General features: G+C 33.7%; 1 long non-coding RNA gene across 1 annotated transcript; it reads left to right on the top strand.

The window, feature by feature from the left end:
* Positions 1-2,494: 2,494 nt before the first annotated feature.
* LOC135145073 (uncharacterized) lies at positions 2,495-3,268 on the top strand. The gene is made up of 4 exons (XR_010283312.1): positions 2,495-2,536; positions 2,587-2,721; positions 2,774-2,904; positions 2,969-3,268. It is a non-coding gene; the product is annotated as an uncharacterized LOC135145073 (long non-coding RNA).
* The last annotated feature ends 6,842 nt before the right edge of the window (positions 3,269-10,110 follow it).

Raw genomic sequence — 10,110 nt, 5'->3', positions numbered from 1 at the left:
AATCCAACAGAATTTATGCAATTTCCCTTTATCTGCCCTTTAGCTAAGTTATATCGCTTTTTAACTAACAGACGCTCAACCATTCATTAATTTACAGGCATCTCTGTTTATGTCAGTAACTAAACAAGAATACTTCCTAAAAATCTTTTGGTGTTTCTCTTGCATTTTTACATAAACGAGCATAATGGTAGCCCCCACATGTACAGCGCTCCGCAAAGGTTCTCAGGAGGAGCGTGTCTAACACTAAGGGTCATTAACCTCACCGTTTCTATCAACTCTCAGTGGGGCTCCTCGGCTTCCCATTAAAAGTCGGCATGGTAACATCCTTATATTGTTCGTCAACTAACTAGCTGAGTTTAAGGACCAATTTAAGTGTCTGTCGGCAATCATCGGTTTGATATATTTCATCAGGTCCTGCAAGGTATTAATGTCCTCCTACTTGACACTCATCTCGGATCTTCGAGCATTTAGCTCTAGTGAAACTCTGAATTAATTCTTCTTTATCCCCGCGCCTTTCTGTCGTCATTCTTCGCTTCTGTAAACAAAGGTTGCACAATGTTTTCTTAAAATTAATACTAGAACCGGGCGTCCTTCTTTCATTACCTGAGTGAATCATAGCGCTGTTTAAAAATAATTTTTTTTTTTGAAAGTTTATATAATTTAGGAACGAGAATGTTGTTCTAAAACTCACATTTTTCTAGGGTAATGTCTAAATTTAGTGCTTATAGAGATAGCAAAGGATAACAAGCAATTTTTATATTTTCAATCCGTTTCTAGCAAAATATACAAGGGAACACGCACTGAAAAAAATATTACACCAAAACCCAACCCTCTCGCAAGCTTCAAGACACACCAGAAAAGGACCTTCAGAAAAAGACTTCTTGCGAATTCTTCTCAGAAGTTATTTATACCCTCAAATCGAGGCGCATGCCAAGTTTAATTAAAAACATTCAGGAAAGTTCTACTTGCATAAATATGTAAAGAACAATTAAATGCAATACTCTAAGACTAGATGTTCTAGTGATAACGCATTCTAAATTAATGTGCGTTTTGTTTATAATAAGAGAATAATGTTCCAAGGGCAGTGCACATGTGATTTTATAAGTTTAGCTCGCACTCCCGCTGCAATTTTTTTTTTACTTTTTCCATGTTAGTAGTGCGATTTGGCCTGGTCCGCCTGGGAGTCTATAATAATTAAATAAAAAAAATTTACTTCGACTTTCCTGTATTATATTACTCTATTGTCTACTGTATACTTTATATTAATCTATCTTATATTATTTTACCGCCTACAATATACAAGTTTTGAAGACTTACAGTCTGTTGAATCAACATTTTTAAAAACTATTGTAGGCTGCTATTTTCATACAATTTTAATATCCATTAAAAGTAAAAAGCTTAAAGAAGCCTTAAAACTTGTAATTTCTATTTTTATAAAGAAATCCAAAATTACAGGAGCTAGAGGTGTACTAATAAATTCTCGGCAATTTATAAAGTAAAATAAGTGGCTTATAAGATCTATAGATATTAGAGCTAGATTTTAGGATAATTATTATATTTGTATTTGTATAAATTTTTAATAGTTGATATTTATACTTTAGAAACTATTAAATTAAGGGCAAGATAAGCAACTATTACTGCATAATTACTGGCTATTTAAGTTAATATTTCATTTGTAAAAGGAAGCATCGCTTGCTAAAAAAATTTGTACTTTTTTTTCCTTTTCCTTGAATAGGTGGGGTTAAGGTTGGCTCTTGTATATTTGTCTAACAGCTCTAGGCTCTAGGGCGTAAGCCATAAAAACTAACCATTAATAAATGCTAGTTAAGTTAAACGTAACTATGAACCTTCTGTCTTTGCCGGTTTGAAAACATTTAATGTGAAAGGAACTAAGACTTATTTTGTGATCGTGGCAAACTTTAAAAAAAATTTAACAGGTTTTATTGTTAGTTGTAAATTATTATTTATACCTTTTTATGTTTGCTATTATATAGGAACAATTTAAAACCTCTGAGCTTAAGTTATGTTCATTTAGAGAAATAAACTCTTCGAGCATAGAACCCAGTGTGTTTACTACAAATAAGAAAATGCCTTATTCCAACTTTTATAATAAAAACTTGAATCAGTGCACACCTCGCGAAAATTTTTTTAAAGAAAATTGCGAAGAGTGTTCCTGTATTAGAGAAAAAAGTGCTGGCAACCTTAAAAAGGCCAATAATCCAAATTTTAATAAAGAAAATTGTGGGGAACATAACGAATTTCTACCCCGCGATAATTACTTACTTGAAAATAGAGTCAACTATTTTAAGCCGCAGTTACCTAATTTTAAAAATGACTCAAAGGTTGTAACTATTTCTTCTGAGGAGCTGAAAGGGCTGCTTGAAGAGTTATCAAAAGCTAAGAAACAATTGCGTCACGTTAAGTTTTTACGCCCTTTTTTTCCCTTACTTTTCATAAAGTTGCTTTACAGTTTTAACTTTTTTTCCTTTTTTAGTTTCAAAACAGTTCTAGTAAGCAGATCAAGCTTTATAATCAGGTTTTTTTTTCTTTCCATCCGTCTAAATGACTTTTTAACTTTTGTAAAAGCTTAAAGATACCTACAAATCCGTTGTTAGTGAAAATCAGCGGCTTCTCACAGAAAGGCAAAAGCTGAAAAGTTTATGTAATAACACGAAAAAAATGTTAGCTAACGTAAAGAGTGATTTTAAGATAGCATTTGAGGTTTTAGAAGTTTTATATAAAAAATTCTGTCTTGGCCTTATTTAGTGATTAGAAAGAAAGTTCCAATCTTGAAACTCGGATGGAGTCCCACTTTTGTAAATTCCAAGCCGATTTAGATGTACCTTTAAGGAAGTTGTTGTCTATTGAGGGTAAAGTGTCGGAGTTGAGGAAAAAATGCCAGCGGTATCACTTATTATTTTATTTAGAAGTGACCTTCTTTTAACGGATACATATATTAACTTTTCAGTAAAATTGCTGCTTCTCTCCCTTCCGGGAGATCTATTGGTTCTACGCCTCAACTTTATCCACAACGGGAACCTTATAAAAACCGCACTCATTATACACCTGCTTCATTTGGATTTTTCTCGCCCACTACTCTTCCCTTCACACCCATCAAACCTGCGGAGGTTACCCCGGCTTTGGTTTCTCAAGAAAATGAAGCACTAACCGACTTGTTTCGATTAGAACAAAAAAATCTTGAAACTCTTTTAGACAATCAAATTTATATGTTTTCTGAAAAACTAAATGAGACTGGTGAATTTTATTACATCTTTGCAGATTCCCTTCTTTACAAGTTAATTTGCAGTTATAATTATTGCCACCCAACTGCCTTTATTAGAATTATAAGGAAAAGAGTTGCCCTTTGTAGGCTTGTGAAAAGTTATTAGATTGTTAGCTAATATTTTTTGTATACACTTCTGTAGAATTAGTAGACGTGCATATATCTACAGTCAATAAGGTTATTAGTAATACATATAGTTAAAAGGCTACTCAGGAAGGAGGCTGTTTTCTTTACACAAACTACGCTGTTTAGTATTAATTTTAACTTACTCAAGTGAAAGTGATTCTAAAGCTTCTCTTTAGTACCAATTTTTTTCGAAAAAGTTTCGCGGTCTCTGTATACCTGTGACCCAAAAAGTTTGTAACATTATCTTAGTGTCACATAGCTTACACTTGGGAAGTGTACAAAGGAGTTAAGTTTTCACTGCAGTGAAAGACATTTCCTCTGCAGGTGTTCACTTGTTGGCGGAATCGACTTCTAGCGATAAGAAATATAAGTTCGGAACACTAAAATATATATTAATTCATTCATCGGTTACAATTCAACAAGGTAACCAATCCCCTTCCCTCTTAGACATTTTATTACAAACAAAAGGACAGTTGTAAGGCGTGAGTCTGGCACACTAGAAAAGAACGATATTCTCTCGGTGAAACAATAATTATTAGGGTTTATTACATAAATTATTTCTTATCTTATATTTAGAGTTAAATAAGATGTCTCGCATTCCTCACGGTGTATATAACCATAGCGCTCACTTGAGGATAGCTAATGAGAATTAATCATTAATTACTGATTGCGTAAGTTGCTAGGTTACGCCAACGCATGGGCAGCAAAGTAACTACCATACTCTACCGCTACGTAAGTTCGGGTGCACACAAAAAATTGATTATGGGTCGTTCGCAAGAAGATATTTATTTAAATTAAGGAACATGTTTTGAAACATGCTAAACAAACGGGAATCTTCGGTTAATATAAATAGTTGTTAAACTAGTAATGAATTTTTCACGGCCTGTAAAAAATTATTTAAGGGGCGTTCTTGAGCGAAAAAACTACTTTAGTAAGACCAGCTTTAAATAGTTAGTGTAGTACTATTTACTTAAATAAAATTATTTTTATTTATATGCTGGTTTGCCGATGCAAAGCTAAATAAAAGTTAAAATAGAATACCTATCCTAAGCTATAAAACTTTTAAGGGACTACCTTGAACTAAAGCTTATGTACAGCGATATACTAAAGAATAGATAGGGTTCTTCTGAACTACTGCGTTATCTAATTTTTTGTAGTTTTTATGCAAATAGCTAAGGTTGAGCTGTTAAGTGTTTACTTTATAAGAGCTGCCAACAATGTTTGCAATTTTTATGTTATTTCAATAGCGGGTAAAGAGCAAAAGTAAACTACCTACTAGCATGTGTCATAAATAAAAAAACAACATGTTTATTATATACACATACATGTATAATTAGGCGGTTCTAAAAGGACTTCACCAGATCATGTACTTCATTGAGTAATTTTGCTCCTTTATAGCACTTTAACGATCAAGAAAGCTAAAATTGTGCAATAACTTTAAGACGGTATATATATTAAAAATCTCTTTTTTTATTCCTTAACGAGTAAAATATTATAATAGAACATATGGAAATTTGCCGTTCTTCTTTTTATTATACGCTCCTTAATACCGCTTTAATAGCTGAGTAATTTAAAATTATATTCAATAAAGCAATAGTTATTCTTAGAGGTAAATTTTAATTTCACGTTTTTAATATATACTACCAATCATATATTTATGAGCTGAGTACCAGCTCATATTATATTAAAAAAAGAAAAACACATTAAACAAATCAAAAAAAAAAAACAGGTAACACAAAAAATATTCTAATTAAAATAATTAAGTATTTAATAAATAAAGAACAGCTTTAATGATCTATTGATAATAACACAAAAAACCATAAACTGAACAAATGATTACAAATTAATTTAACAATTATAATTTTTTGTTAGTTAGTGTAAGAATCAAGTTTCTTGCGCATATATGGACTTAATTTTATCTTTTTTTTTGTTACAGATAAAACCTGTCAATAGATCCGCACTCGATTTCTCTCCCAATTCTCAAAGGCCTGGAAGCCGTAGTGGTCCACCTCAATTTGGCGCTAAAGCATCGCTATTTCCAGGTGGATCCATCACCTTCGATTCCTCACTCTTAAATGACGCAGTTAAAAATTCATGACGTGGTGTATCGCCCTAGCCGTCTGACAGAGTACTTATTAGACTTATTCGTCAACACCACCGGCTAATACGCTTGGTTACTGTTACATAAATCCTCGCGACAAACTAATACTAAAACGCCTATACAGACACAGTGGATAAAAGCTGGCCGCTTCTTATGAAATGGCAAAGCGCGTAATGTAGCGGTCGACGGAGGATGGTCATCTTATTGGCGCTTTGTTAAATGAATTAAAAACTACCACCGCCAATTAGTAATGACGTGATAGGGGCTGAAAGCGACGAAGATAAGGCGGTGCTTTCTACCGATCATATAGCTGCTCAGTGCGTACCTTCAACTTCGGCTACCTTCTGAAAAGACATAACACCGCATGACCCCTTAAACGTGGGCGATGGACTTACCAAACTGAGCACAGCTAGGGATTCTAGTAAAATTACCCCCAAGGTCAAAAAGCGGAGACCCACGCGCTTTACCCGCTGCTGTGTGCAAAAAAAGCACAATATCCCTGCGCAATAAACCCGCCTCTATTAAGCGTGCTTGTATTTTATTATAATCTACTTATCTTGAACATATGCAAAACCATCGACGCTGGCACTCCCGCGGAAGCAAAAAAGTAAGCTTCTGCCACTAAAGTTGCACGACGACCTGTCTGTAGATCGATTTGAAGTCTTTTTTTTAAAATGCAACTACTATTGCTTTTGAACGTGTCTTTTTGGGCACCCAAACCACCAAATGAGCTAAAGAAATTACATATGAACCCTGGATAGATGCGCTCTTTCTACAGCTCTGCGATGCGCTGTCCGCACTTACTGTTTATAAACCTCCACAGCTGAATACAAACTGCGTGAAAGGATCTAAGTTATTAGCAAAACTAGGAACTCTGTGTTCAATTCTTTTAAGCATCTGCACAAACCATAATATAAAATTATAAAATACAGTAAAACCCATCCTTTGCAATACACATTCATACTCATTTTATTTTACATAATAATAATGAAAAAAGTTTTATATACTTTTACACCTTTTCATATACAAATCTGTTAAGTTAGAAGCGCAATAAATTCCACTTAACTTTAAACATAACTCTTATAACTGGTGAACCATATCACAAACAAAGCACTATTTTAGAACAGCAAATTTAAAAAGCAATCACGGATATACCCAACAATTCATGTTATAGGCACAAATAATATAAAAAAAAATTTACTAGAATATATGCTACTAACCTCCTTACAATCAAAAATTAGCAATTTAGAACTACAAATAAGGAGGAAAGTATATAACTCGCAGGAACATCCTAAACTATTTATATCGACATTTCATGCACGAACAACACGAAAACACATACGGAAAGGAATTGTATGGAAATAGAAATGTTACAGTTAATATGCAATTTTAATTAAATCTCAAATCAACCAAAACAGCAAAGTCATTGAATTAGTATTAAATACTGCTTCTCAACTTCATTATTTAAACGACCATCGGTAACTTAATTAGCTTATTACAACATAAAGCAACTTTAGTTAATATAATCACAGGAAGTTAAATTGTCAGTTGGATGAAAAGCAATACCTTGACCAAAATTAAAACACAACCTAATTTTTATTGCCATATTAGATAAGAACGGTTTCACCGTAATATTTGACAAGCCTCTCACAATTATTACATAGGATGGTAACATCATAAACAGGCCAGCAAACAGAATGGATTATACAGGGTAGGCTCAAACGGATGGCTAATACTAATGCATTTAAGGCACATCACAAAATAAACCAACCAGATGAACATAAAAATCATCATAAAAATATAGTTATAGCATACTTAAATCAATATAATAACCGCACATAAAACCATATATTTTCCATCACTGGGTATATGCATGGAAAAAAAAACTATAAAATTGAAGAGTACGAGTAAATACAGTCAAACCCATGTCAATCGGAAACTAAACAACTGATATACGTAAACAAACTTTGAAAGGAAAGGATTTTAGTGCATAATAGTCGGAACTGATGCACGTTCTAAACAACAACTATCTTCATTAAAAACAAATGCAAAATAAAAGAAAACCTTACTAACTAGGTATATGAACCCCAAACAGAATAAATAGAAGTCGGATCAGACAATGGGGTTAACTCCAAGGGATTTAAAACCAGAAACATATAAAATTGGAATACTTCTTATCTGCGTTCCTAGGGATACACCCAAGGAATATACACTCCTATACTAATTAAAGTGATGCTCCGTTTTTTTAGTACTGCTTATATCCAACATTAAACAATTGACAATTAAGACAGCGGGTTATAACAATTGCACGTCTTCCTACAAAACTATTAAAACCTTGTATTCATACACATTTTCTAAGACTTATGTCTAATTAGAACAAAATAAATGTGCTAGTGAACCAATGTGGATTTATACCAGTAATTCCAGACAGGTGCCCAGCAAATTATCTTGAAAAATAGCAAAAAAATGGGTATTAACCCCATATATAAGTGCAAGCGGTTGAAAATAGTGTTGAGCTAAGCATTGGGCAGATAACACATACGTCATCAGAAGTACGAGCGTAAACTTTTAAAAAGGATTAAATGTTACCACTAAGCGGAGGACGTATGTACCCCATGAGTAGCCTGCACATGCTCTATGAATGTTATAGTTTTTCTTTGAGTTCAGAGGAAAACGTGGGAGAACTATTTACGATGTTTTCATTTTTTAATAGTTTCGTTTTTCAGAAAATGGCGCCGCTGACTCAGGTTATATTAAGTTTGGATTCACCGCAATTGAAGTCAGTGGGGGGACGCGACCTCAGTGTGCGATATGTGCCACCTTCTCAGCAATGATGCGTTAAAACCCACAAAATTGAAAGTACACCCTAATTTTTAACTGAGTAACCGCCAGAATTTTTGGCTGGAAAATTAGAGAACCTAAAATAAATGAAGACTGGAAAAGTGGTACAAGATTGGTACAAATTTGGGTCATGTCAAAGTGCGCAGTTAATTGCAAAAATTTAAAAAGATACATACGATTGGTGAAGCATTAATAAAGCACTGCCTGCTAAAAGAGTTGGTTGAAGTTTTAGGTGAGCACGCTTAGAAGATAATTTGTGACATTCAGTTATCGAACAACACGGTAAGAAGTGTAAATACGATTTTAAAGAACAACTTTTAGTGGAATTGAAAAATTCACCTTATTTTGCCTTACAGTGCGATGAAAGTACCGACATTACACAGTTTTGCCAGTTACTGGCCTTTGTTCGATTTTTAAAAGGGGATAATAACACAATTAAAGAGAAACTATATAATAGAGAATTTCAAACTACATCATAGGAAACGAATGTTATGAAAATAATAAGCGATTATTAAAAAAAACATAGTATATTCTGGGACGGGGCCCCCGCCATGCTAGGATCACGCTCCGGCCTAGCAACGTTGGTGACAGATAAAAATTGCAGAACAGTATCAACACACTATGATTCACCGCCAAGCACTAGATCAAAACCGTTGCCGAAAGAGTTGCTGAACACAATGAAACTGGCTATAACATTGATAAAGACGCTCAAAAACAGTGCTCTTGATAAGCAAAGTTTTTAAAAAAAATTTCTCTAATTTGGATTCCGAGCACGCAACTACTTTTGCATATTGAGGTTTGTTAGCTGTCGAAAGGAAGATTGACCGATTTGTTAGAGCAGTTTTGTAATCCAAAATTTGAGATACTTTTTGTCTATCTTGTAGGTAGTTTTGGATAATTAAACAAACTTAAGGTTCGGGCAATACGAAACTGGAGGGTTGCGCATCATCATGTTCGAAGGCAAACTTTCCGCGTTTACTTGCAAAATCGGGCTATGGGTAGTAAAAATTGAAGCAACAAAATAATTGACGTTTCAGACGCTTAAAACTTTCATCAACGACAAAGTTATTTGAATATTATAGTTGACATTCAACAAAATGTTGTATGTCATCTCCACGGTCTTAAAAAAAGAGTTTACAAAGTACTTTCCGGGATATAACGATGCCGCAAAAGTAGCTGTTCGAAAATTAAATCGATTAAATCGAAACCCTTCTAGTGTCAACGTGGAAGAGTTTCCTGATAAAATCCAAGAATATAATTAGCTTCGAAATAACGCTTTGAGACCTTATGTTTTCGACAACTTCTAATAAAAACAAGTACAGGAATCGGTTGAACGCAACCGATGATATGCGTGTAGCTTTGAGCAGCCCCAAAATTTCGCAACTAGTGACTAAAATGCAAACGCAAAAACCTTAATATTTTATTTAACATAAAAATATTGCAATTATTATAACATGTACTCAACGACCAATAAACTAATTATCTCTAATTAAAGGTCGATCTACGACACGTCTCTACTTTGACCTTGCTGAGCCACTGCACTTTAAAGGTTTGGAATTACTGCTTCATACGGACGAAGATTCTACTCAGCTATCTCACAGAGATACTACAGGTGGAATTTAAAATTATTGGCACACGCAGAGTCATTAATGGTATTTATTCTAAAAATGTTGGAACTAAAACTTGTATTTATTTCGACGATTGCATTATTTAACGTAATTATATAAGCTTTTTTATTTAACACACATAAGAAACACAA

Source organism: Zophobas morio, unplaced genomic scaffold, assembly GCF_036711695.1.
Source record: "Zophobas morio isolate AGI-343-1 ecotype UQ-CSIRO unplaced genomic scaffold, CSIRO_AGI_Zmor_V1 ptg000120l, whole genome shotgun sequence".
NCBI lineage: Eukaryota > Metazoa > Arthropoda > Insecta > Coleoptera > Tenebrionidae > Zophobas > Zophobas morio.
The sequence above is the reverse complement of the archived record's forward strand: the minus strand, read 5'-3'. Positions and strand labels throughout refer to the sequence as shown.